Source organism: Lepidochelys kempii, chromosome 6 (genome assembly GCF_965140265.1).
Source record: "Lepidochelys kempii isolate rLepKem1 chromosome 6, rLepKem1.hap2, whole genome shotgun sequence".
Classification (NCBI taxonomy): Eukaryota; Metazoa; Chordata; order Testudines; family Cheloniidae; genus Lepidochelys; species Lepidochelys kempii.
Genome location: NC_133261.1, coordinates 20,701,775 through 20,725,785, shown reverse-complemented (window position 1 = coordinate 20,725,785; position 24,011 = coordinate 20,701,775).

Genomic DNA, 24,011 nt, shown 5'->3' with positions numbered 1-24,011 from the left:
TGGTTGGGTGATGAGGCCAGTGCGGGGTAAGTCACCTCAGGCTTGGTACTAGGAGCCTGGAGAGCACCTGGTCCAGCTCCTTGAAGAAGAGGCACATTGCAGGACCCCTCCTGGAGCAACAACTGGAGTCTTTTACCTTCTGGTAACAGAAGAGTCTGAGGGACTTTACCTGTTCATAGCCCAGGGCTGGAGTCCAATGAATGCCTTCCTGTGCCAGCCTCTCCAAAACGTCTCGGTACAGCTGGATGTTCCCGGTGCTGTGAGAGAAGCCATAGAGGACGGCGTTCTCTGACCACATATTGATAAGCACCCGGATGTACTTGGCTGATCAGGAGGCAGCTCTCAGAGCAGGTTCCATGAACTGGTGCAGAGAGTGCAGTGGAAAACGGAAAGTCGTCAGCGCAGCTCCCTACTACTGGTGAGAATTGTGGGGGAACGGGACCTTTGTAGATTTGGGTAACAGTCAAGCAGGAAAGGGTCAGTGCATTGTGGGAATGGGGCTGGAGGACAACTGAACCCAGGACCTGTACACACTCCTTAGCCCCATGCACACTACAAAGTGGTTTAGTTATGAAGCTGTGCCACAGCCCCAGGGATGTTCGAACCCACGCCCCTGAGGTGCGCTAGCATCGTTGCCCTGGGCACTCCTTGAAACCCACGCTTCTGGGGTTTAGATGTGGATTGCAGCGGGTACAATCTGGTACAACCATGTGCATGGATCAAGGTCTAGTCACCTGTGTACTAGCTAGAGAGATGCTTTCTACTCCAGTGTCCCAAGTATGAAGCAGTGCAAGGCAGAGAGATTGCCGCAAAGTACCAGGAATCAGTCAAAGACATCTCCTCAAAGAGCAATGAGGAGACACTGTGCCTGGCCCTGGGGAGAAAGGTGAGACAGCAGAGGGGCATCACACTACACAGCCGGTTCCCACTAGTGATCAGGGATGGACCATAATGACGAACGGATACAGTGGAACGAACCCCAGGCACAGCCTTATAGCCCGGTCCTGTCTGGGCTGTACCTCTTCCCCACACTTTGGCATCCCTTGTCTAGCTTGTCACATCAGCAGGGTCTCTGGCTATGTCTACGCTGCTATAAAACACCCCCAGCTGGCCCAGGTCAGTTGACTCTGTCTCACAGGACTTGGGTTGCGAGGCTAAAAATTGCTGTGATGTTCTGGCTTGGACTGGAGCCTAGGCTCTGAGACCCTTCCCTCCTGCGGCGTCTCAGAGCCAGGGCTCCAGCCCCAGCCTAACTGTCTACACTGCAGCTCGAGCCCTGTGAGCCAGAATCAGCTGAGCTGGGCCAGCCGCGGGGCTTTAATCGCAGTTTAGATGTACCTGCTGAGTCTGAAGCCTCTGGCTGCCCCTTGTCCAGGGCTGGATGGTGGAGGGCTGTGGTTGGATTTCTGGACCTTGCTGCTTGCCCTGGGCTGGGAGGGGGAACTGGCTGTTCCCTGCCCTCAGCTAGGACATACTCTGTCCTTGTTCCCTGGCAGTGGGGCAGCGTGTCTTTGGCTGTTCCCTGGCTAGGACTGCCGCTCCCAGACCTGAGTCCAGGGGAAGATGGCTAGAGCACAGCCCAGTGTCATGCTCGCCATAGCTCTAAGTCCATGGCCATGGGACTGTTGTGGGGGCAGGGAGTAGAGAGGGGATTACAGAAATCCCTCTGGTTAGAATCCTCCAGGAGTCCATTAGTCCCCCATGAGTAATCCCATCCACACAGACACAGCCTAGAGTCTTCCCTCAGCTTTTCACCCCATTCCTTCCCCCCAGATTAGGCTGTTAGCACTTCAATGTTTCTGTCATCTGTATCAGTTCAGAGAGGAGGCCCCTGGCCTGGTGCCTGCCCCAGTCTCGATCCCCGTGCCAGCGTGAGCAGGGAATCAGATATGGCAGGGCTGGGTGCAGAGCTTGGAGCAGATACCAGCTGACGTGAAGGCTGGGCCATGTGGGGAGAGCAATGGAGACAGGCTGTTTGACCCCATTGGGAGAGGGGTGGCCACTTGGTGGGACAGGGTGGGGGATAAACATTTTGCTGTAATACAGAGGGCTCATGCTCCAGAGGTCCATCACTGGAGCAGGGAACAGCCTCTCTGTCCTCCAAAAGCAATGCAAGCTTCTACACGTTTTGCCATATGGCCGAAGCGAATGTACATCTAGGTGGATGAAGTGGGATATTTCAGTTGATAAGCCAATTTAAGCTTTGGCATCTTTGCTGAGGCTCCCGGTAAGGGGACCAATTGGTGTGGTTTTGTCATGCAGGCAAATCCTATTCGCACCGCATTCACACACATACATGCATGGTAACACTGATTCTCAACCTATTTACCATTTTGGAAGACATATGTAGCACTCTGTGCATTACATGAGGCACATCCAAACAATATATACACTATCTGTGTGGCCTTGAGGATGTCACATAGGCCACAGCTGGGTGCTGATTGGGCTGCAAGTGGCCCGTGGGTTGAGAACCACTGCACTGTAGCATGGGAGGAAGAGCGCTCTGAACATCGCCAGGAAGTTCACTGCATATAGAACCAGAGAGTGGCCCTTTTGTGTAGCAGACCTAGACTAGCCCTTTCCTTCACAATGTTTACCACACTGACCCTTCGCTAACAGCCCGTCATGTAAGAAATACTCAGCTGAAAACCTTTGTCTCATGCCAACATATTCCCAGGAAAGCTGGTCAGAGGAGTACACGAGGCCTGCTCACCAACTCTGCAATAACACACGCTAGTCTAGACTCTTTTTAACGTGAGTTTTGTTACCAGTCAGATGCTGACAGAACAGGGGTGGGCAAACTACGGCCCGCAGCCCGTCAGACCTTTTAATCCGGTCAGCAAGCTCCATTGCCCCATTCCGGCTCTCCAGCTGGGAAACGAGGTCAGGTGCTTGCCCTGATCCGCTCCGCCCACTCAGCACTCCTGCACGTTCAGGACCTGCATGATGGGCGTGAGGACCCCCATGTTACTCCAGCTCCGCCTCACACGCCATCAGAGCCTGGAACATGCAAGCCCACGTGCCTGCTATTTGTTGGCTTAGGTGACTCTGATGTTTGAGTAGTGTTAATTTTCCATTGCTAATTTCATGAGCATTCATGGCCCACCATACAATTTCCATACCAAGATGTGGCCCTCAGGCCAAAAAGTTTGCCCACCCCTGTTAGAAACTGAACCCAGTTTATTTTTAAAAGGAGAGTGCCTGACTTTGTGTATTGAAATGGATTGCCTATTACATTTCACAATGGACACCATTCCAGCCAGGACACAAGTGTAGGAGCCTTCTGGCTTTCCTTCCTATGCTATTTATAACATCCTGTTACAAGACACTAGAAGTTTTATTGTTATCAGCAGTTTTAACACCCTGCCTGCTGCAATGTAATACTAGCCACACACACAAAAAGGGGATTTCGTGTTTGTCAATCAGGTCCACCATTACCTCTTGTTGACCCTCATGGCTCATAACCCCACACTGATCATTAGCTGTGCGGCTTGTGGAAGCCAAGCACGGGGCAGACCACATCAGGTGGACAAATCAAGCAGAGTCCAAGTGGCCCCAATTTACCCAACAGCAAAGCAGGTTTAGCAGGTTATGAATCTCACTGGAGGCAGGAACTGGGGTTTGTTCCTCAGTGGGTGTAAATCAGTGGAGCTCCACTGAAGTCAGAGCTATGCCCGTTTGCACCAGCTGAGGAACTGTTCCCTTATTGTACTAAAACAGTATTTGTTCAATACCTGGGGTTACAGTGGAACAACAGGTCTGCTCTGTTCAGTGTCCTGTGATCATCTGTAGAGCTTTCCAGTCAACATCTATATCTTGACTGTGTGTTACTGTGAGATGCTCATGGAAGGCCCTTCTGCCCTGGCAAAGCCAAGACTGCACCAATAAGTTAGTGCTCTTTAATTAGCCTCTTCAATTTTGTCAGCACTCTCTATTCTGAGTTTTTCTTGTTAAAGTAGCATGTGCTTCCCCCCACAAGAACCATACGTAGGCTTCAGCTACTTTAGTAAGTCCATATTTCTCCCAATAATGGCAGCATTGTAAGGACAATTTTGTTTTTAATAATATTGAAAGTTGGCTTTTTTTCTTCCCAAGCTATGGGTATCCCACTTCTGTCTCCATATACACTGCACTGCTACCCTCAAAGGGCTTTGTATGCTGATCAGTCTACCCAGCTAGCCTCCCTTTGCTCCCCCAATGGTGTGGCATATTCCATATTCCAGTCTACCATATTCCAGTCTGCGTGTGTCAAAGGTTAGGTAAAAAATTCAGGCACATGAAGGATCTTTGATTAGCAACATTATCTGTAGATTTCCAAATGGGCAGCTGAAGACATTAAATCACTGAAGTCTATCATTCAAATGCACCTGTATCTATATCTTTTACGTTCAAATGAGCTATAAAATTGAAGCGGGAATCACTTGAGTAGGAATAATCAGAGAACCCCCTTAATGGCCGGAACTCTGCAGGAACAGCTGAGTAGCAGATACTAACTACTAATCCAGGGCCATCAGGTGACAGCAGCCGGAGGGGCCCTTTGGTGTAATGCAATATCCAGGCAGCTGTTTATAGGAGCTGCTCTATGGGATCAGCTGCAGGGGCAGCAGTACTATGGATCCAGGGCTCTGAATTGTAACTTTCATCTTCTGAAAGTTCCTGGGTCCCTCAGAGGTGAGATTGCATCCCATACAGGAGATAGATGAATCGGATGGTCCATGAGATCTGTTCCATCTCTGAATTCTCCTGGAAGGGAGCAGGCATCTTGGTTATGTTCCCGGGTGGTGACATACACTAGCTGTACATGCAGCATCAGGAATGGATCCCACAGCTTCGGCTGGCAGGGGAAGAGGGTAGCATGTTAGATGTGTTCGTAGAAAAGTGATTGAACAAGGCTGATCTGAGTTCCGTCCCACAGAGGGCAGTGGTGCATGCACAGATCCCATGCACCATTCTGGTGCATCACATTCGGAAGTTATTCATGCAGCTCATAGCAAAACGTGCTTCTCAATTACCCCTCATTACAAGGTATATCGCTCACATCAGACCATCAGCCTCTCACAACGCCACAGTATTCATAATTCATTACTGGCAGATGCTAACTTCCCAAAACGGAGGCCTACCGATTGGAGCTCATGAAGGATCAGCTCCTTCCTCAGCTTCATGGTATCATGCCCGTCACTGGGAGGGCGTCAGGGTCAGGATTGCACACGGAGGCTGGGTGGGCTGAGGGGGGTGCATCGTCGCCAGAACGATCCAATCAGCATCCGGGCCGCAATAGTCACCTACTGTCATTTAGCCAAATTAGCTCTTCTTCACTGGGGGCAACAGAGCTGAGCCTCTTTCATACCAGCAGGGAATCTGAGCCAGTGACTGTGACCCTAAAGCCTGGCCAGAGGTGGAATGAAAAGCAGCAGAATTCCTATGGGTCTTCTTCAATGGGGCTACAAAGGCACCTGAAGCTAGGCAAAGGAATCTGCAGTTAGAGTGAAGCATGAGCACCGAAGTGTAATCCACCAGATGATATTCAGTGACTGGCTGACATGTGTATCCACCAACTTGGTCCATATATTTTGGACATTCTGCAGGATTCAGAAGGTTGGAACACACCAGGAGATGCAAATATTCTTCACACTTTACAGACTACAGACCTTCCCATCTCACTCAGCATTCTGTAACCACTTTGCACAAGGAAAATGAAGCCCCCACTGGACTGCAGTGCACAGCAACTAAGTTGCTTGTGGCCAACAGCCTTAACAACATGGTGAAAAAGCTTCCAGGGCTGACTTTAAAATGAGGATTAATTTGGCAAATGCTTTGCAAAAGCAAGATGAATGGGCGGTGATGCCAGACTAGAATTTTCAATGCCCTGTATTGTGAAGCAATAACAAAGGCAGACTGTACCATTAGATCTTGTACGGTAACATCATAAACGTACACTATTCCTTCTATTTATGGATGCTTCCCTAGTGCAACTAAATGACAGCTTTGGAACTTTCAGTAAAATGGCCCCCAATTTCATTGCTTTTTCTTTCCTCGGATGATTTAGCAAATATGTTTATGGTGAACATTCAGTTAGGGATTATCTACCATACTAACTTGCTGATAAACCTCAGGGGTGAAATCCTGGTGCCACAGGCTTCAGTAAGGGCAGGATTTCACCCCAGGTCTCTATTAAATACTAAGCAATGGGGGAAATGGCAGTGAAAGGGCGTCACACCCAATGACATTATCAAAACTCTGGCTCCATGTGGCCTGATATTTTTTTTACATTAAAATCTGTATATTGATAGGGGAGTTTGTCACCTTGCCTGTGGCTGCTGCCATTGGGGAACTTTCTTATCCTACTCTTTTCTAGTCCCCCAAAAATGTATCCACGCATGCCCATGACAAACGACCATTTGAGTGGACTGACTCCTATGATTTTCACTGGGAGTTGCCCCTAGACGCTAATAAACTGGTAGAAAATACAACTGAGCACGTGGCAAAAAGTCCCAGGATGATTGCTTGTGCAAAAAGAAAAGGAGTACTTGTGGCACCTTAGAGACTAACCAATTTATTTGAGCATAAGCTTTCGTGAACTACAGCTCACTTTGCATCCGATGAAGTGAGCTGTAGCTCACAAAAGCTTATGCTCAAATAAATTGGTTAGTCTCTAAGGTGCCACAAGTACTCCTTTTCTTTTTGCGAATACAGACTAACACGGCTGTTACTCTGAAACCTGCTTGTGCAAAGCATTGTGTGCTTCATTGTCTTTCTTAAAGATCCAGCTAGTTTGCACAGCACTCGGTTGCATCCTATTTGTTTCCCCCATTGGAAAACCCTTGATCCAGTGCTGGGGAACCTCATTGGGGTTTCTCCTCCTCTTCCCAGAACAAGGGAAGTAAACAACCAAAGGTTTCCACTTTCTTATCTTCCTGAGCTTTCTGCACACATTTATTCTCCGGTAGCAGACAGGAAAGGCTGTGAGGCTACAATAAAGGTCACAGCCTTGTTAACAACACTTACCTTCTTTGGTAAAAGCGCTTTGAGGTCTCCAGATGGAAAGTTCTAGAGAAGGGCTAAGTATTGTTATCATTACTCCTTCCTCCTGTTTTAATGATAAGGCAAGTTCCTATCATAAGACCCCAGAGTAACCCTTGCCCTGTGCAGGTAGCAGACTAATGCGGAAATCAGAGATGCAGGAAATTAATAGGGGAGGGAGAATGAGATGCTGCTTTGAAAGGACTCGATCAGCTCTCACTTTTATATCTATTTGTATGCAGCAGCTCCCCTCCCAGGCAGAAAAGCTGGAGGTTATTTGCAATGCAAGGCTGAGCCAGAATCTGCCTGTTTCCTAACCTCCTGGGTTAGCACCACCACCTACTGGATCACAGTAGTTAGACATTTCTCCGAGCTCTTTTCTAAATGAGACTTCCCATGAGGAAATATTAAAGTCACATAGACACAGTAGCTGGACAGGGATACCCCTTCGCCCCTCCCCATCATTGGAACAACATAACCTGATCTTGTAGATTTGTTTTTTTTATAAAGGGATTAACAAACTAAAAGGAGATTTTCAATTTGAAACTGACAAGATATTTTGTAAAGTTCTAAAGCCTTGGATCATGGCTTATCGCACCATTTTTGCCTGATGCCCAATTCTGAGGATCTCTCTAAGACACCTTCTATCTGGTGGAGAGCGAAGAGCTTCCACTCTGCCCGCCAAATTCATTGCTGGTGTCGCTTCAAGGAAGTTAATGGAGTTACACTCTCGATTAATCCAGGCCGATGTGACTATTAGATTTCTCTCTCACTCCACTGGTGATGGGTACACACCATAGCAGTCAGTGGATCATAGGGACAACATTTTGAACCTCCCCCCCACCCAGTGCATTGGCAGTGTTCTTTGCTTTTCCTTTGACCATTTCTGGAGTACCCCTTTGGAGGCCTGTTGGCCTGCTTCCCCAGCCCAGGAAGGCCTAATGCTGCCCCCAATTCTCTTTCAGGCCCTTATCTCAGGCAACAATATGTTAACTCAGAACTCTACTGCAAAACAAAGCTATTCCCCTGACCACCACAGGTTACAGCAGCCCATTGCTCTACACAGCTCTCACCTCACTCCTCGAGCTCCTTTCCAGCTGTAATTTTTGCACACCTTTACAGGCATCAGTGACCTGACCCATCCCAGCAGGCTCCAGCCTCCTACCCCGCCTCCCGCCCAACTCCTTAAAGGGGTAGACCATCCTGTTAGACCACCGTTAGTGATGAGTGCCTGCTGAGCCCTGAGCAATGGTAAACTGACCCTTTCTGTAACCCTGGCCTGCTTCATGGCAAGTAGGAAAAACGTGCTTTCCCCACCTCACCCTTCTGTAGTTCTGCATAAGGTACTGATGCTGACTTTGTCAGCAGGGAAAGCTCCTAGCATACACAAGGCCTGTGCTGAGTTGTCAAGTGATCAGAGAACATTCAGCAATCCACAGCAAAGCACCAGAGCCAAAAGACAAAGCAAGTAGTCCCTTGTTTAGTGCGGCCCCACAATTTATGGAACGGGGTGGTCTGTGCCTTTCCCAAAGCCACATTCTGATTGGCTGGTTGGGCTTTCCATGATGCAACTGTGTGGTAGCTCCCACTGATTCTGAGAAACGGTAAAGGGTGCAAAAGATGGCCAGGTGATGAATAACTGGATGGACTCTACAGGTATCACAATGTAACTTTACAGTAAGATTATTCTCCACTTATTTCATAAAGTTGCCCATTCCTCTGATTTTACTCACCTCCTGATTCAGTCACATTTTAAAATTACACTCTTTTAAAATAACTTTTTAAAATGTGTTTGTGGGTATCTGTTTTCTTCCCACCCTTAAACGTTAACTGCACTGTTAGTACCTCTCTCCATTCAGCGTAACAGGTCTAAGCATTTTCTGTGAGTTTCCACTGAGGAGGTACCAGATTCAGGCAGCTGGGAGTTAGCGCACAGCTGCATCATCAAAGACCCAATCAGCCAGTTAGAATGTGACCCTGAAGAATCAGTGTCCCCAGCCCGACTTTAATAATGCACAATACTTAACATTTTCTAGTGTGTGCATGTGCTCAGCTGCCCTCTATTGGATAGAATATGTCAGACAAATTCTCCAGCAATTATCTGACACTGGCTACAGGATCTAAGCCCTAGCACCTTATGGAAATGTTTGTTTAGCTCAAGTTATGCAGGTATGCATTTGTGCAGCAGGGAGTCCTATGTCCTGCTTTAGCCAATGGCCATTGGGTTTGCCTAGATATGGGCCTGTTTCGCTCATTCCTTGCACATTATTTCCACTTGCATATGACTCCCTGCTGCCTCTGGATCCCTTCTCCCTGCCCCTGCATAATCAGTCCTCTCTTGGTCTTGTTTAAAGCAAGGACATTTTGATTGTGTCTCTACAGCTAATCCAGCACTGCAGGAGTAAGCATTTAGCATGAAGAACAGAGAGTGTCAGGTTTTGTGGCTGTGTGTAACCCTTGGAGGTTAGGGTCTTTCATCTCCACAGAGAACAAAATAGTACAGTCTCCTTACTGGAAAACTTCTGCCTTCGTTACCCAGCAAGGGGGAGATTGTGCCATGTGCCACGTGCTGCCAGCTGGAAGATATTAAAGAATAAACGAATGTGCAAAATATCACTAAGTCTCAGTGGGATAAAAGAATAAAAAGAGAAAACAAGGTTTTTAACATCCTGTTTTTGATCCTCTGCTACATACAGGCCACCTGTCAGTGTGTGTACGCAAGCAGTTATTTCTGTGAACAGCGATCCACAATAATACTGCATTTTCCAGATTTGGGTTCCAGCCCTAAAGTTAGTTTAAACCAGTTCTATGAGCTTAAGCCAAACTGCTTTAAACATTTAAGCAGAAGAGCCAGTACCATAAAGCTAATAATGGAAGAAATTCTGCCAAGTCTCACTCATTAGGGATTAATTGGAAGGCAGCTTAAAAAGCCCCTGATTCTTTGAATAAGGGGTTTGCAAAGTGTTTCAATGAGACATTTAAAATTACATGCCTAATTTTTTCATACCTCGCTTGTTTTCATTGGTGTGGCTTTGACAGAGCCCAAAAGCAACCTTTAAATCCTTCCTTTTGGAGGTGGGGACCATGGCTGTGCTGTGGGCCTGTAAGTGGGGATGGGTGTACTCAGGGACCATGGCTGAGCTGAGGGAATGTACAAAGCTGTATATGCACTTGCATTTGTGAATGCTGGAATCCAGGACTGGCCTTTGACATTTGGGGCGGGACTGTGTTATATTTTTCATCACCCACTTCTCACTAGGGTGACCATATGTCCCATTTGGGCCGGGACAATCCCTTTTTTAACCCCTGTCCCAGCCATCCCGACTTTTTTGGCAGAAGTGGGTATTTGTCCCATTTGTTATTGCTGACTTGATCAGTTGGCAAAAGCAAACAGAAAATACGCCCACTTCTGCCAAAAAAGTGGGATAAAGTGTGGAGAAATGTGCCGGGGGGCGGGGGAAACAAGCAGTGATTCCAGCCCCACACAGAGGGGAGGCAGGGCTCAGGTGGCGGGGGGCGAGGGGGAGGAAGAGACAGGGCTTGGGCGAGCAGCTCAGGCCAACCCTGGAGGGGAGGTTCTAGGGCCATCAGCTTGGGCCAGCCCCGCACTGTGTCCTGTTTTTCCCTTTGGGAAATATGGTCACCCTACTTCTCACCTCAATTCTAACCAAATTCCTATCCACCATTATCAAATCATTACGCACTGGGCTGGGGGTGTGGGAGGAGAGAAGGTTAATGATATACCCCTCACACTTAACTGACAGGTTTCAGAGTAGCAGCTGTGTTAGTCTGTGTCCGCAAAAAAACCAGGAGTACTTGTGGCACCTTAGAGACTAACAAATTTATTAGAGCATAAGCTTTCGTGGGCTACAGCCCACTTCATTGAATGCATTGAACAGAACATATAGTAAGAAGATAGATAGATCTCTACACACATACTGAGAAGGTGGAATTTGTCATACAAACTGTAAGAGGCTAATTAATTAAGATGAGCTATTACCAGCAGGAGAATTTTTTTTTCTCCTGCTGATAATAGCTCATCTTAATTAATTAGCCTCTTACAGTTGATATGGCAAATTCCACCTTCTCTGTATATATATCTTCTTACTATATGTTTCATTCAATGCATCTGATGAAGTGGGCTGTAGCCCCTGAAAGCTTATGCTCTAATAAATTTGTTAGTCTCTAAGGTGCCACAAGTACTCCTGGTTTGGTTTTGTTTTTTTCACACTTAACTGCCTCACTTTACCAGAGTGGGTAAGAGAGCATCAGAACCACATCACGCTGTTGCTGCAGAATTGAAGCCCACTTGCAAGGCACTTTCTGCCTTAGAGGCTGGTTTGTAACTCTGAAGTTTTAAGGCTCTTTACATGGAAAAGTGCTAGGAATTTACTCCTTAAAAAAAGAAGAAGAAGAAGAAGAAGGTGGAGAGGTTCCTCCTCACTCTTCTAATTCCCCCTATAAATACGCAGGATGGGGGCCTTGGGGCGTCATGGACCTTAAGGCCAGTCTGATCACCTAGTCTGACCTTCTGTCTAACACAAGCCATAGAATCTCACCCCATTACCCCTGAATTGAGCCCAGTCATGTATTTCACTGAAGCAGAGAGACAAGGTGGATGAGGTAGTATCTTTTATTGGAACATGGTGAAAGAGTCAAAACTTTCAAGCTACATCAGGTCTGGGAAAGGTACTCAGACCTAAATACAAGGAAGAACAAATTGTTTAGCATTAAGGGGTTAACAGAAGTTGGTCCAATAAAGATATTACCTCACCCACCTTGTCCCTCTAATATCCTGGGACTGACACGGCTACGACTACACTGCACACCATTAGCACCTCTGAAGTCATAGGACAAAAAAGGGAGGTCGGTGTGTTACGGATTGTTGTAATAAGCCATACACCCAGTGCATTTATTAAGAAGACCATGATTTTTAGTGTCTAGCAAAGTTACGAATTTAAGCGCGTGAGCTTGTATTTTGAAAGTGTTGTTCAGGTTTTCTTGGAGGATGAGAACTGATAGGTCTGATCGAGAATGATTGCTTTGTGGGGAAAAAGAAAAAGAAAAGAAAACTTGCACAACACTTTCAAAAGACGAGCCTGGGAGCTTAAATTCATAACTGTGTTAGACACTAAAAATCATGGACTGAATAGAGACACTGGATTTATGGTCTATTACAATAATCTATAACCCACAAAGAAGCCCCCCTCCCCCCATCTGATTCCTCCCTTCCCTTTCTTTTCCTCTCTATGACTGGAGGGGAGTTAATGGGCCACTTCACCTCAAGTGGGGTGTTAAATTACTTTCACTAAACAATCTGTTCCACCATGTATTTAGCTGTGACACTGAGTACCTTTCCCAGACCTGTCAAGCATCAGGGGGTAGCCGTGTTAGTCTGTATCCACAAAAACAACAAGGAGTCTGGTGGCACCTTAAAGACTAACAGATTTATTTGGGCATAAGCTTTCGTGGGTAAAAAACCCACTTCTTCAGATGCATGGAGTGAAAATTACAGATGTAGGCATAAATATACTAGCACATGAAGAGAAGAAGGGATAGCTCAGTGGTTTGAGCATTGGCCTGCTAAACTCAGGGTTGTGAGTTCAATCCTTGAGGGGACCATTTAGGGATCTGGGGCAAAAATTGGTGATTGGTCCTGCTTTGAGCAGGGGGTTGGACTAGATGATCTCCTGAGGTCCCTTCCAACCCTAATATTCTATGAACATGTATCTCCAAGGTAACTATTGACAATAGAGACCCATGATCAGACCAATGGAATGACTGCTGGCCAAGAGGACTAAGGGAGTTACCTCACAAGTAGAGAACCAGTGTTGACAGGGCCAATTCGATCAGGGTGGATGTAGTCCACTCCCAATAACAGATGAGAAGGTGTCAATTCCAGGAAAGGCAAAGCTGCTTTTGTAATGAGCCAGCCACTCCCAGTCCCTATTCAAGCCCAAATTAATGGTGTTAAATTTGCAAATGAATTTTAGTTCTGCTGTTTCTCTTTGAAGTCTGTTTCTGAAGTTTTTTTGTTCAAGTACAGCTACTTTCAAATCTGTTATAGAATGTCCAGGGAGATTGACGTGTGCTCCTACTGGCTTTTGTATGTTACCATTCCTGATGTCCAGTTTGTGTCCATTTATTTTTTTACGTAGGGACTGTCCAGTTTGGCCAATGTACATGGCAGAAGGGCATTGCTGGCACATATCACATTAGCAGATGTGCAGGTGAATGAGCCCCTGATGGTGTGGCTCATATGGATGGGTCCTCTGATGGTGTCGCTAGAGTAGATAAGGGGACAGAGTAGGCAATGGGGTTTGTTACAGGGGTTGGTTCCTGGGTTAGTGTTTCTGCGGTGTGGTGTGTAGTTGCTGGTGTGTATTTGCTTCAGGTTGGGGGGCTGACTGTAAGCGAGGACTGGCCTGTCTCCCAAGATCTGTGAGAGGGAGGGATCGTTTTCCAGGATAGGATGTAGGTCGCTGATAATGTGCTGGAGAGGTTTTAGCTGGGGGCTGTATGTGATGGCCAGTGGTGTTCTGTTATTTTCCTTGCTGGGCCTGTCCTGTAGTAGGTGATTTCTGGGTACCAGACCTGAAGAGCCCCTGTATAAACTCAAAAGCTTGTCTCTCTCACCCACCTTGTCTCTCTAAAGACTCAGCTAAATAGATGACAGTCAAATGGAGAGGAACGACCTATGAATGCTCAAGTGCTCCATTACACCACAACCCTGAGTGTGCCTGACCATGCTCTTTAATACATGAGACTCAAAGGAGCCGTTTGAATGAAAGGGAGCTTTTATTTTAATTGGCTGGTATTTTTTCATCTCTGAAATCTTGATGAATAATCTCCAGAGCAGACATTACCATAATTGTCAGTTAGTCTTTGAGCTACAGAAAGGTTTAATTATAAACACTGTGACAAGCAAATCTAAATGAATTCCCCTCCCGCAAAAACCTCTCCCTGAGCCAGATTTGGCTCTCACTGAACCATTCTGCTTCTACAGCATGGTAGGTTTTATCCTGTTGTTTTGTTTGTAGGACCATTTGTCTCTTAGCAGCCCCCACAACTTCGGCTGACTTTTTCCACCTGCAGGCAGATTCAGCCACTTCTGCACCTCTCATATTCGCAGGCTGCCTGGGAACTTCCTTGCCCTAATGTAAATTACAGCAGAGAATTACTGCCCTTCATTATTTTCTGACAGCAATAGGTTCTTATGAACCACCCTCCATCCTTCCCTCTCCTGACATGTCCCATACCAGGGGCAAAGAGTAGGCAGGCCTATGTAGCACCTTTGGGGGAACTCCACACCAGCCACAGAACCCCCTATTCTGGAATTATTCCCCGGGGCTATTTCTGCCTGGTTTATGGCCGAGCAGCCTAAGCAACAGACAGGACAACCCAAAACTAGGCCCAACAGGAGCTGGAGGTGTTCGGCACGGTGAGTCTCCAGGCCTTTGTTCTGCTCTGACCTTACAGTCATCCCTTAACAGCCAGCTGCAACATCAAGGAGCTTGTAATGCTAAATGGGGATGGTGCAGCTGTAGCAGAGGGACCCTGAAGGAACGCAGATGTCAGTCTCAGGGAGGCATCCCCAGCACTAAGAACAGGGAGACGGAACTCAGATTATGCACTTTGGCCCTCATCCCTGGACAGGAGGGGGACTTTGAACCCGCGACCCAAATTATTAAACTATAGTTTTGGATTGAGGGTTGTTTGAATTTTTTTTTTTTTAAATATCTGACAGTCTGTAGCAGTATGAAGAAAAAGTATTTACTCTTCCATCAGCAATCTACATACAATTACCTTCAGCCAGCAACATCAACTGCAAACCCACAGCTGGGTGCCAAGGATTTGCCAGCTGTAGAGTTATCAGTACCTGCAGCATCCTGGGGTTTTACTTTCAAAAATATGCCAAGACATACAGGATTTCTAACAAGTATTGGCATGTTCCTGCAAGGGAGAGATGGAGTTTGCTGACAGGACGCTCTGTCTACTCAGCAGGTTACTCCAGAAGGAACACCAAGTTCTCTTGGCTCAAATGAACTTCGCATAAAACTAAGAAGCACTTGTCCCCAGGAGTCGTGTGTTTCCAAGCAAGCAGCAGAAGAGATTCTGAGCTAGTTCTAGATGTCAAGCTGCAGCTGGTCTACCACACCTGGAGGTAAAAACCCCCAAACAACCTCATTATAAAGGAAAGCTGACTGGGCTCAATCAGCTTTTGTGGAATGAACAGCCGGCTGGCTGATGTGACATGCAGAATGAGACTGATGGTGACTTACCTTTAGACAGCACCCTTCTTTCAGGAGGATCTTGCCTGGCTTGCACACAATGCATCCTAACTGACAAACTCTTTAGGGACCCCTTCCTTCACTTATGGGGAAATGCAGCCACCTCTGGGGTGACAGGAGGCAAAGAGTGAACAATACACAACAAAACAACATAATAGTTTAGGGCAGGAGTTGAAAAATACCCACATTTTACAGACTCCGCATGACCACTAGACAAAGCAGTGGAGGGAGAGGGTGGGAGAGCCGGAAATGAGCGATGTTACACAAATTCTTCTGCACGGTGTGGTGTCTGTGGGGATTGGAATAGCAGGGGAACCACAGGCAAGGATTAAGGTGCACAGGCAGAGCTGGAGAAGGGGGTGCAGCACTACAATAGCAGGGGTACTGCAGGTCAGGAGTGAAGTGCCCTGGTGGGGCGGTGGAAGAAGCGTAGGTATATCTCCTGCCTGCCTTAAGCCAATGGTACTGGTCATGTTGTCTGGCCTTTTATGAGCACTTACGGCATGATCCACTGGCATCATTAGAAAGACACCCTTCGACTTCAGGGGGCTTTGGCTCAGCCACTCTGTGTGCTCTCCTATTTTAAATACCAAAACAGAGTGGGCTGATTATTTAATTTCCCCCACATGCAGAGCCTTGCACACGGATGCATAGAGGCAGTGCAAAGCCGATGGAAGCCGGGAGTTTGTGACCAAAGAGCGCCATCCCCTCTGCTTGTGGGTTAGAACTCTGCGTTGTAGCAGATGCTGGGCCTAATATGTTTTAAAACAGGGGTGGGCAAATTTTTTGGCCTGTGGGCCACATCTGGGTAGAGAAATTGTATGGTGGGCCATGAATGCTCATAAAATTGGGGGTTGGGGTGTTGGTGGTTGGGGTGAGGGCTCCGGCTAGGGATGCGGGCTCTGGGGTGGGGCCAGAAATGAGTTCAGGGTGCGGGAGGGGGCTCCGGGCTGGGGCAGAGGTGCAGGTAGGGGGGTGAGGGCTCTGGCTGGGGTGTGGGCTCTGGGGTGCAGGAGGGTGGAACCGAGACATTAGGAGGGCGGGAGGGAGATCGAGGTGGGGCAAGAGGTTAGGGTGCTGGAGGGGGGTCGGGGTGCAGGCTCCAGGCAGTGCTTACCTCAAGCAGCTCCCAGAAGCAGCAGCATGTCCCTTCTCCGGCTCCTACATGGAGGCACGGCCAGGCAGCTCTGCGCGCTGCCCCGTCTGTGGTCACCGCCTCTGCAGCTCCCATTGGCTGTGGTTCCCAGCCAATGGGAGAAGCAGAGGTGGAGTGCAGAGCGGAGCCCCCCGGCTGCCATAGGAGCCGGAGAGGGGACATGCTGCTGCTTCTAGGAGTCGCGCAGAGCAAGCCTCTGCTCCCCGGTAGGAGCTCGAGCGCCGGATTAAAATGTCTGAAGGGGCGGATGCTGCCCCCAGGCTGTAGTTTTCCCACCCCTGTTTTAAAATGTCAAAGAGAAACTCAGGACATGTCACTAATGAAAATATCAGCTGTAAGGATCCAGATCACTGCAGTCACATCACTGTAAAATGCAGGGCTGCAGACTACTTGGCTTTTTTTTTTTTTTAGGGGATGCTATACAGGATACTCAGCCCCACCCCAAGCTTTCAATCAAGCCCCTGCAGCCTAGCTGTTAGCAGGCCAAATGAACCCCCACTAGAAAAGTGCCTCTGAAGGGCTGCAATCATTTGAGATTGACAGAAACACCGTTTCTTTCTAATTATAGCACATGAGCAAGACAACCAGCCCTCCGACCTTTGGGAAGTGGGTAGAGATTTAAATAAGGGCAGCGGGTACACTAGGCTTCTGGCTAAAAGCCATTTCTGAATTCCTTTCGAGATAAAAAAAATGCAGGGGTCAGTTCAGGATAGAGACCCTCCAAGACTGAGGGCTGGTTTCCGCCTGGCGGCAAAGGAGGATTGAGAACTTTTGCACTTGTTGCCTCAGAAGCCTGTCCTCTGCCTGGCTCTCTGCTTCCAGGCTGACCGCCTCTTAGTCATTAGTTTTATTCATTCATCATAGCGTGGCAGCTGGGGCTCCAGGCTCAGCTAGGGCCTCCGTTGTGCTAGGTGTTGGACATACAGAGGGAGAGACAGTCCTGCCCTGAAAGAGCTCAGTCTCAATAGACCAAAGTACATATTATCTCCATTTGACAGACGGAGAGCTGAGGCACAGATATTAAGTGACTTGCCAAAGGTCACGCCGGCAGTGCTGGGAATTGCACCCAGATCTTGAGTACCAAGCTAGCGGCCTAATCACAAACCTGTCCTTTTGGGTGAATGGGACTGGGCAGGGCTATCTTCAAAGCGGTTAAATCTTGCGGCTTGAATGGGCCACAAGGCACCGCCGTTGTGCAATGTGAGGTGCTGCCCCGCTTTCCGAGCTAGGCAAACTGCCTCATTTGGACACCCCCCAGCTCTTCCCAGGCCTACAGTGAGAGAGAGCACAGGCCAGGAATGGAACCATCACCCCCTTCCTGGCCGTGCTGGGCACTACCCCTCTCTGCCCTGTGTGAACGCTGGCAAGGAAGGTGTGTTTAGAGTGTGTGTGTGGGGTGGGGTGGCGGCGTTGCTTTGAAGGACTCACCTCAGCGCTGAAGTGCAGTAGAAGTTCAGTGACAGCACCTACGTCCTCTCTTTTCCCACCGTGTTCCCTCTCCTGTAAAGAAGGAAGCATAAGAGACATGCTGAACTCTCCTTTGGTCATGCCCCGACATCCTGGCTCAATGCGGGGAAATCATCTTGTGCGTCAGACCACAAGGCCGAGGCCTCCATTTCCTCCAGTGCAAAGGCTGGCGCCAAATACCACATTGTTATTTTAAACCGTGCAGAGCGGCGTGAAATGTTTGAACGACATTAGCCGGGAAGTGCTTGCCAAAGTTTTCTGGGAGTATGGAACGCTGTAGCAGCCAGGAGGGTGGCAAGTGGGAGAAATTACCACCCAGCAGGACTGGCGGGTGTGAGGAGAAAGTAGGTTTAATTGGGGGGGGGGAGAGTAAGCTTGGAGAGTCTGGACAGTGGTCAGTCCCATTTAGATGATTATTATTCTAAGTACAGCAGAAAGCCACAAAAACACTTAGAGGAGCGGAATGGAATGCCCTGGACTCTTGAACTTTTGTTCCTGGCCCTGGAGTTTTTTTTATCTGGTCAACGTATCTTCTTAATGGGGCTTTCGATACAGAACAAAGCTGCTTAATGATCGGCTTTTGCTGTCCAGTTGCTGCGTGTGTTAGCTGCATGACTCTCTTCTGGCAGCTTGTACCCAGGGCTTTGAGGATGCTCCCATCCCTTAGCACAGACAGAAGTCCAGTTTGCACCAGCCTGACAGGGGGCACTCGTGCGAGAAGAGGACAGAAGCCAGGACAATGAAGTGATCAGTATGGCAACATCAGAGGTATAAGTGGCTATTTTCTAGGCAGCCTGCAAGACGCAGGAGCCCTACACAATAGGACAATAATCATCTGGTTTGGCTGCCAGACCACAAAACACAGCGTCTGCCTCACAGAGTTCAAACCATGAGGAGTGGTACAAAATAATCACTTTCCTGGGGCTGAGGGAAAGGCCCCTCTGGGCTTTGCACTTGTCAAACTCTGTCCAAAGCCACCTCCGCACATCCTCTCCCACTTATAATCTGGGGTTGGATCTACACAGTAAGGTCATTAAGTGCAGCTAAGCCATCACACCCACTCTTCTCCCACATGGCTGGGTTCCTTGGCAGGTCCAGCTGTGAAGCCAGGAGGACAGCAGCTGCTGCTCCTCTCCCAGGGGTTTGCATTTTCCTTGGCTTTACAAGGGTTCTGGGGGATTGACTGCTAGGGAGAGGGGCCAGATTAACAGACTGCTGGAGACTCACATCTGTTTGCTCCCCAAATAGGTACAGCAAGGGCAGCACCAGTATAAGCTTCCCCCATGCTGCCCTGTGATCACCCTTAATCCTAAACTGGATGGCTCACCTCTAGGGCTGATATCCATGGCCAGGCTCTTCTAGTTCTTGGCTTTGTTATCCAGATGGGAGAAAAAGAGAGAGAGAGAGAGGTGGGGTGGGGGGGAATGGGGGAGTAGAATGGCCCATTTTAATGCCTTCTCTGCCAGCCGGGGGTAACCTCTTCATACGCAGAGAGTTTCCAAAGGGGCATGATGTCTAGAGCAGCTGTTGAATCCCCTTCACTCAATGGACGTGGCTTGACAGGGCGCAGCAGCACTAAAACCAAGGCATAACATGGAGACCATTCACTAGCACCCAGGGCATCAGCTGGAAGAAAACTGGGGAAGGGGGCCATAGCCTCTTCTCTGCTGGAGGACCCTCAGGTGGGCTAGGAAAGTAGATGTAACAAGCACAGCTGGTGCGGGGGGGGGGGGTGTGTGACTCAGCACATTGTAGATGCAACCTCAAGCTGCCCCATCCTGCTGGAAGCCCAGAGAGGCGAGCAGGACAAGCTGGAATCCCTTTAAAATGCTGCTGCTGCCCCATGCGATGTAGGGGTGAGCTAAGCTCAGAATCTCTCGCTCTAGGTTCCCCTGGACAGTGCTCTAACGGGTAGAGTGCCTCTGGGCTGTTCCTAGATCCAGGGGGAGGCTAGGTTTTGTGATACAGTCTGGCCAGAGGGCAGGAGGAGAGTGTTAGAAGGGCACCTTATTCCCTGTAGAGGGAAGAAAGTTTGCTATAAGTTAATTAAAGCACCTGAAGCCAATTAAAGCACCTGAAGCCAGTCACCTGATCCCCCCGACCCGCGTCAATCAGACAAGGGAAGGAGTTGAAGCAGAGTGGATTTGTGTTGGCGCAGAGAGCAGTTTAGAGGGAAGCAGAGGAGAGTTTGGAGAATTGTTGCTGTGGGCTAAGAAGACCAAGATGCTAGGTAAAGGGGCACCTGGTTTGTACAGAGGGAGGGTAGGAAGCCCCACAAGCTGAAGGGCAGGGGAGGGAAGTAGCCCAGGGGAAGGAACCGTTAGTTCTTGTGGTTTACCGCTATCCCTAGGGCCCCTGGGCTGGGACCTGGAGTAGAGGGTGAGCCTGGGTCCCTCACTCCACTCTAGGACACTAGTGGGGCAGTTAATACCCTTGTTCAGGGGCAAGAAACGGTGCCCTGGACCCGCCCTCCCTCCCACCAAAAGAGAAAGCATGAGACCCATAATAGTAATGCCAGCAATTGGCCACAGTTTGCAAGAGGCCCTTTCACAAGGCAAGAGAAGGGGCTAGAGGGACGTTAACATTCCCAGTAGCACATTCCTGTCCCTCAGTGGCTGGAAAAGCAGGGTCATTGTTTCTGGAGCCGCCTGTCCATAAAACCCCACCCAAGCTGCTGCCGGGTGCGGGGGAGCAATGGAAAAATCTCCTTGCCATCCAACTCTGCCCCGAAGGTGACTTCTGAAAGATTATCTGCTGAAAGACTAATGAGAGCTGCTGCGAGGCTGGCCTAGCAAGCGGCCGGCTTGCAGGGGTTGTTCCCAGGAGCAGCCATGCTGCAGAGGGAGGTGAAACAGCAGCCAGAGCTACTGACTCAACTTGAGACTGAGGCTCGTCATCAAACATCAACTGAGCCCCTCTCTCCCCTCCATGTTGCCGGGATCATCTCACACAGGAAGATGCAGAACAAAGTGGCTGGTCCCCAGGGGACTAGTCAGGGTGAGGTGACCAGACCCTGGGGCTGGAGGCAGGCAGTCTGTGTCACTGGCACCTTCCTGGAATGATGCTCTTGTGCGGCTTTAGGAAAAGTTGACTTTTGCCCACTTCTGTCCTGGATTTCCCCTCCCTCCCCACCGATGCACTGTAAAGCACTGAGCGGCTTTTCAGCTGTCAGCTGAGAACTGGCTGGTGTCCAGGGCTTGAGGCTGACCGGCAGTGCCTGGGAAGATTTCTGCCTGCTGGGAGGTGGAGCCCAGAGAAGGCTCTTGGGGGGAGGGAAGAATTCCAGAATCACGCCCCCAACCCGGTCTCTGTTAGCCCAAACCCACAACATGACTCATCTTCACCAGCTACCATTTCCCTGCAGGGAGGAGAAGGGTCACGTTTTTTAAGAAGGCATATATAGGGGGGTATACATAAGCATCTGCACCTATCAGGACGTAGGACTGTTGGGTGAGAGCAGTAGGAAGGTGGCCTGAGGCTTGGGTGACGGGCGGAGGGACATTTTCAGGCGCTTTGTGGGTGGGGGTGGTTTTGTTGTGGGACATCGTTTTCATGGCAGGAGAGGGCGAAATGGAGGAGCCCGGCAGTCCAGGCCTCAGAGTTCTGGAGCTCTGCTTCAGTGCGCTAAGGATCAACGTTGCCAAACTAGTGTCTCCTGCATGCTGGCAGCTTGGCGTGGTGGAAGGCACAGACCCCCAAGAGTGGGATGGTGAGAGGAGAGTGTCCTTCACCTGCATTGCTGTGCACTGATTTAACAGTGGGGGTGTCCCAGGAATGTCATATGGTCTCTTCACTGTGTGTTTAGTTCGAGGCTTGTTCCTTTGCAAGGTGCAGGCAGGAATGACTCTCTCGTATCTGTCTTCTGCAGGATCTCGCCTACTGATGGAGCTTCAGGAAGGGCCTTCTAATCCAAAGCCTTAGAGCCATAACGGCAATGAAAATGAGCAGAGAGAGGTGTCCCCACTTCAAATGTACACACATCAAAAATGACTCCATGGATCCTTTCACACCCTGACTGTGTTCAAGTGTAATAGAAGTTGCCCAGAATTTCATTGTATACAGTAACTCCTCACTTAAAGTCATCCCAGTTAATGTCGTTTCATTGCTGATCAATTAGAGAACATGCTCGTTTAAAGTTGTGCAATGCTCCCTTCTAACGTCATTTGGCAGCCGCCTGCTTTGTCTACTGCTTCCAGGAAGAGCAGCCCATTGCAGCTGGCTGGTGGGGGCTTGGAATCAGGGTGGGCCAGCAGCCCCCCATCAGCTCCCCGCTCCCCTAAATTCCCTGTGCGGCAGCTGCAGACCAGGCTATCAATTGCCAGCAGTTCAGCTGTCCCTCCCCCCCTCCCCACTGCCATGTGCTGCTCCTGCCCTCTGCCTTGGAGCTGCTCCCGAGCCTCCTGCTTGCTGGGTGGGCGGGGGGAGGGGGAGAAGAGGACAGGAGGACTAATGTCAGGGTGTCCCCCCTGCTCTCCGCTTACCCCATCTTCCATAAAGCAGGGGGGACATACAACAGGGCTCTGGAGGGAGGGAGCTTCCTGGCAGCAGCTGCGGTCTAAGCTTGCTGATCTACTTAACAAGGCCGTGTACTTAGAGTGGGGTCAGCATACTTAAGGGGAAACACGCATCTCTCTCTCCCACACACAGGGTGTGTGTTTCTGTCTCTGTCTGCCATGCTGTCTCCCCTCCCTCCATTTGTGCTGCCTTGTAGAGCGTGAGGCTACATTAACAATGTGTTAACCTTTGAGGGCTCAGCCAATTGCTAGTTCATCATTTAGCAGTAAGGCATTCCCTGGGAAATACCCCACCTCTGACTCCTCCACCTCAACCAAGCCTCACAATTATCATTGCTGCGTACCAGGATTAAATTGTTTGTTTAAAACATATACTGTGTGTGTGTGTATATACAACGTAGTCTTTTGTCTGGTGAAAAACATTTCCCTGGAACCTAACCCCCCCCTTTACATTAATTCTTAGGGGGAAATTGGATTTGCTTAACAGCGTTTAAAGTCACATCTTTTAGGAACATACCTACAACGTTAAGTGAGGAGTTACTGTACGTATTTGCCTTGCAATAATTGCACAGGTAGAAGTGTGGGGGGATTGTTGTTGCTCCCCTGTCAGGTGGAACCGAGAATTTGCTGTACTAGATCAGGTTCTTAATCTAACTTGGTATTGCCCCGGGATTAGAGCGGTGTTTCTCAAACTTTTGTACTGGTGACCCCTTTCACACAGCAAACCTATAAGTACGACCTCCCCTTATAAATTAAAAACACTTTTTTTGTATTTAACACCATTATAAATGCTGGTGGCAAAGTGGGGTTTGGGGGTGGAGGCGGACAGCTCGCAACCCCCCATGTAATAATCTTGTGACCCTCTGAGGGGTCGTGACCCCCAGTTTGAGAACCCCTTGATTAGATAGATGTGTCTAATTCTGCAGGGTGCTGTGTCTAGGCGAATGTACCCATTTCTCACCATTTTGCTACGTGCATCCAGCTCACAAAGGTTTAGAAAGACAGAGGCCCAAAGGTCTTTCCTCCCTCTCCTTATTGCAGAAAAAACTCACACTGAAGGCAGCAAGAATTATAAACATAGCATGAGAGAAGAACAGAGCCCTGGGTGAATTATCAAACTGGGTCATCTGGTCTGCTGAAAACCCTATACAAGTAAAAGCAGCAGAAATTAAGGCTTCTTTTGTCTGCGCTCCAGAATGGTCTGCTCTAGGGACGCTGGGGCAATTTTCACCTTCTGCTGAAGCACTGAAACAGCATCACACATTGAAACCAGTAGATGTTATCCCAAAAGAATTGATTTCCTGTGTGTGGGGCTGGCACTGGTGAATTTCACACCTGCCCATTTCTGGGTTAGAGGAGCGAGAACAAAGAGACATCAACTTGGGCTCTATAATAAATGAGCTGTGTGTTATATTATTACATACATTTAGAGAGCAACCACTGCCACGCTCTCCCTGGATAGGGACGGCAAAGAATATTGCATGCATACTGCTGAGACAAAGTAAAGCTCTTCCCTTATAGAGGATAGAACCCAGGCTGGCAATGGCCAAAGCTTTATCCAGC